The sequence below is a fragment of the Cajanus cajan genome, chromosome 2 (genome assembly GCF_000230855.2).
Source record: "Cajanus cajan strain Asha chromosome 2, NIPB_CcT2T_4, whole genome shotgun sequence".
In the NCBI taxonomy this organism is placed as follows: domain Eukaryota; kingdom Viridiplantae; phylum Streptophyta; class Magnoliopsida; order Fabales; family Fabaceae; genus Cajanus; species Cajanus cajan.
Genome location: NC_138518.1, coordinates 41,134,224 through 41,139,199, shown reverse-complemented (window position 1 = coordinate 41,139,199; position 4,976 = coordinate 41,134,224). Strand labels below are relative to the sequence as shown.

The window sequence follows — 4,976 nt, the reverse complement described above, 5'->3', positions numbered from 1 at the left end:
GTCGGTTTAGTAGCCCTTAAAATTTGGGGTGGAAAATTCAGGGGCTAGTTCCTTTTCTTTTTTGTTTTTTTTTCTTCATTTTTTGTTATTGCGCATCCTTGATTTTTTCTGTCTCATTTTGAAAGGGACTCAAAACTGACCTTTTCTCTTAAAAAGTCAAAACTCATGTCGATCTTAAATTTTGCTTGATATTGAAAATTGGAATCAAGTGAGCTTTGTTCTCACAATATAGAGAAATTCTCTGCACTAATATTAGAAGTTAATAATCACATGACAAAAGTATACTTTATATAGTGGTGGCCTTGGGGGAGCAATTGCATCGTACGTGTGATTCTGGCATTTGATGACCAAGGCCAAGCAATTGGTGAAGCACAAGCCTTGCTTGCTGGATTTCTTGGAACATTGGCTGCTGATTGCAAGTTATTTCCTATGGATTATGATAGGTGGTCTGGACCTTCAGGTGTACCTAAAGCTTATTTTGATGATTGCTTTGAAACAATTTTAAAGGTATGATAATCAGTCATATATAATTTGTTATTTCTACACTACTTATATTTTTTTTTTCTATTTTTACTTGTTTGCATATATTCTCTACTATTTTGCTTATGCAAGATTAAATTTGATATGATATTGACAAATTTTTACTTTTTTTAGCCTCGATTTTATTTTAAGATTAATGAAGCTAGTGCAAAACGGTATTGCAAAATGAGTATGGGAAGGAAATGGGCTGCAAATAGGCAAAGCTTGTGGAATGAATTCAATGATCCAACCAAAACAAGAGATGAAATCATAAGAAATGTGCCGATAGGCATAGATAAAGATCAATGGGCTCGTTTTGTTCATTATCGTCAAAAACCATCAACATTGGTACAAATTTGATTGTTTTAAATATTTATTTATTTTTTTGGATAATTATATGATTACTATGTGAAGTTGAAAAGTTTTAATTGCTTTGTCTATAGGAACTTTGTAAGAGAAATAAAGAAATTCGAAGCAAGCAAGTTATTCCACACACTGGTGGCTCCAAAGCTAATCCTAGAAGAAGAAATGAGTTGGTAATGACACTAAATGTTAACTTTACTAATTAAATTTTTTTCAATATTTACTCACTCTTTATTTATCTTAGTTGCTAGAAACAGGGAAGGTACCAAGTCGTGGACAATTATATATTGAAACTCATAAAAGGAAAGATGGATCATTTGTAAATGATGCAGCAAAGACTATAGTGGTAAATTTTTCTTTAGGAACATTGATTTCAAGGATTGTGTTTAATCTTAAAAGTTTTTTATATTTGATTTTATTACATGTTTGTAGGAACAAATCGAAGTAGGTTTGACTCAAAGCATAGTTGATGAATCGGAAGTTTCTCCTCAAGATGTTGTTGGTAGAGTGTTAGGGCCAGAGCACTCCGGGAGAGTACGATGCATGGGATTGGGTGCTGTTCCTTCTAATACATTTAGGAATACAAGACTTCGTGTTTCTAGCTTGAGCTCTTCTTCATCTGGTGTTGCCTTTCCATCTTTAAACCAATGGCAAGAGAAATACAACAATTTAGAATCAGCTTTTAAGGCCTACATGATAATGAAGGAAGGAAGGATCCCTGAAGAATTAGCTAGTTATTTCACTCCTGAAACACATGTAAGTAATTAATGTGCATACATTATTATCTAATGTGTGGTATCTTTATCTACATGGTTTGTAGCATGATTCTGCTACAATTTTTGGTATTGGTGGCTTTTTTGTTGGTTCATACTCTTTAGTTGCAAGGTTTATATCATGATTCTGTTGTAGCTTCTGGTTAGAATTGGTTGTTTTGTTGGTTCATGGTCTTTGGCTGCATGGTTTGTTGCATGATTGCTACTGCAATTTCTGGTTTAGTTGGTTGCTTTGTTGGTTTATAATATTTGGCTGCTTGGTTTGCAATATGATTTCTATTGCAATTTTTGGTTTAGCTGGATGTTTTGTTGGTTCAGTTCTAGTTTTGGTTGTTTAGACTCTGAATGGACTACTCTCAGTCCTTGATTATTGGGTTGGGAACTAGTTGGCTGCTACACATCTCTGGTTTGGTGTTGCTATTATGGTTTTGGCTTCATGGAGTCGTTGGTATGTAGTTCTAGTTTTAACTATGGGTTATGTTGCTAGTTATATTAACTGGTTGGTTTGTCTTGGTCCTTAGCTAATATAGTCATAGGTGTTTGGAATTGTCATTATCATATAATATTTGTGATGTATATTTTTCTTGACTAAGTGTTATTTCTTTTCTTATTTCAGCCAAATGATGCTTCAAGTGTTCCTAATACACCTTTGGATGCAAGAGGATCATCTGGTGCTAGCAACCCTTAGTTTGCATATAATGTAATTTGGATTTAAAGTTTAGTATGAGGCTAATCTGACAATGTTATGGATTTTATGTTGTACTTGGATTTATAATAGAAGTTTGAATTATAAGTCTTTGAACTATATGTTGTGTTTTTGGTTATTAGTAATGGAATTTCTTCATCCATTTTATGTGTATTTTTTTTTCATTAAGTTTCTTATAAATATCAAAAGTGAAAATGGGAAATTGTAATACATGTAGATTATGCAATTAAAATGAGTATAAAATATACACAGGAAAATAGGGAGGATTAGAAACTCCACAAAAATATATTGATTAATGATTGTAATAGTTAATTTACTTTAAAACCTCTGCTAAATAATCTTTATTGTTATTCCACTTCAAAACCTTCAGTAAAAAAACTTCTGCAATTAGCATAGCTTTAAAACCTCCTTTAAAAAACCGCTGCAGTTAGCATAGTTTTAAAACCTCCTTTAAAAAACCTCTGCAGTTAGCATAGTTTTAAAACCTCCTTTAAAAAACCTCTGCAGGTAGCATAGCTTTAAAACCTCCTTTAAAAAACCTCCACTATTAGTGTAGGTTTAAAACCTCCTTTAAAAAAACCTCCGCTAAACACTCACAATACCAGAGGTTTCTAAAAAACGCCGCTAATTGCTTGCGGCGATTGTAACTGCGGAGGTTTTTAGAAACCTCTGCGATTTATTTTGCGGAGGGTAAAAACCTCCACTAAACGTAAAAATAACCTCCACTGTTTAGCTCATTTATTGTAGTGAATGTCTAACTATTTCTCTTTAATTTTTCTTGTATTTATAGGTTTAAAAAATGTATCCGTTGGTGAGAGCCTTTAATACTTGGTCATTTGAAGTGTGTACTTTGACCTTCACAAATATGGTCATTTTTCATACTTGTTCATAACTTCAGGACTTCATTAAAAAGGAATGTGCAAAGAAAACAAGGTATGAACTTGTTACTTTAGGCACTGATACTTTTTTTTGTAACATGACTTTCTTTTTTTGGATGATTCATCGGTCTAGCTCATTGTGCCATTCTACACAAATACACAAATAAGGAAGTAAAGGATAATAACATTTATAATGGTACAAAATATAAGAGAATTTATCATATATGCTTTTTGAGTGTTAGAAAGTATGTATTAAGGTGCAAAGATGTTCAACAAGTGTTGGACTTATGAACACATGGAAGACATAGATGCTCATCATATAATGTGTTGGACGTTGGACACAAATGCTAGCTATCCTAAGTTACTAAGCTTTATACTTGTTTATTTTTATGTGATTGTAGAAGATGTTCATTATAAAAACATTTTTGGTCTTCATTCCTTCTATATGCTTGGATGGAAGTATCCTGTAATGACTTAAACAAATATTAGTCTTTTCAAAGTCATTGTCTAGGTGTTATCAAAAATGGAGAAGTAGACGAATATTATTACCTTTGGTTCAATAGAGACACAAGTAAATGAGTTAATGAAATTATTGATAATGTTATGACATTATAATTTGTAAAGAAGCATCCTTGTATGGTACATGCATCATAAGCAAAAGGAGTTTTAGGGTAGGAAAGTAAATCCTTGACTAAGGAGGTTATATTAAGGAATACGGATCTTGAAGGTATACTTGGTTTGGGATCTCCATTCTGGCCCATATTAAGGTCAGAGTACCTAGCTCGACTCTAATATAGACGAGGTGTTGGGGTATATAACCCTAATTGAAAGTGTTTAGTGCCAGATGCCTTTGGTCAAGTCTTTCGTGAATTGTTATATATTCATAGGTTACTCATCATCATGAAATTTTAGATGGCACCTCATGCATACTAGCATTAGAGATTAGATACACATTGCATGAAATTTTAGATGGCACCTCATGCATACTATTTTGTATTCTTGTTGGTGCTCAGCATTCATTTCACACCAAGAGTATGTAGTGAGATGAATCTCATTACCTTTGTTTATATTTGGATTGAATTTCATTTATAGGTTAGGCTATGTTAGATGCTGATATAAGAGGATAGGTTATTTTTGGAAGATCATGCTTTGATATGATTGTGACATTAGGGCATTGGACTTTATTTTAAACTTATAATTGTTTTAGTCTCCAATCAATTTTGGTTTTAAAACTTGTAATAATGTTCTTTACTACTTGGAGAAAAGTTTTGAAAATATCACATGTTTTTCTTCTATTTTCAAAATTTGTTTAATTATATGAATAAATAATTGATAGATAAAAGGTGTCACAATGTTAGTCCAAGTGTTGAGTCACTTTTGTTATCTTTAACATAAGTGTTGACATGACACATTTTATGCTTATTTGGTACTTTGACAGACATGCATATGCTTAATTAGCACTTTTATTAATTTTTCTATCAATTTTCTACACACAAGGGATTAATTTTGAAGTTTTGATTTAACTTTTTTATTTTACCTTTTTTCATCCTCTTGGTAAAAAGAATCACTTTTACATGTATACTCACTTTGCTACATAGAGACAAGAATAAGAATAAGCACCACCTTCTTCAAAAGCAAGGAAAATGAAGCTTTTGTAAATGTTTTAAGTATTTATTATGCATGGAATACATGTCATGTGTAAATTTTCTCTTCTTTTTGCATTATTTTATTTGAAAG

At 32.0% G+C, this 4,976-nt stretch overlaps 1 long non-coding RNA gene across 1 annotated transcript; it reads left to right on the top strand.

The window, feature by feature from the left end:
• Nucleotides 1–307: 307 nt before the first annotated feature.
• On the top strand, nucleotides 308–3,893 carry LOC145955280 (uncharacterized). Its single transcript, XR_014431907.1, has 3 exons — nucleotides 308–867; nucleotides 963–1,055; nucleotides 1,127–3,893. It is a non-coding gene; the product is annotated as an uncharacterized LOC145955280 (long non-coding RNA).
• Nucleotides 3,894–4,976: the final 1,083 nt, after the last annotated feature.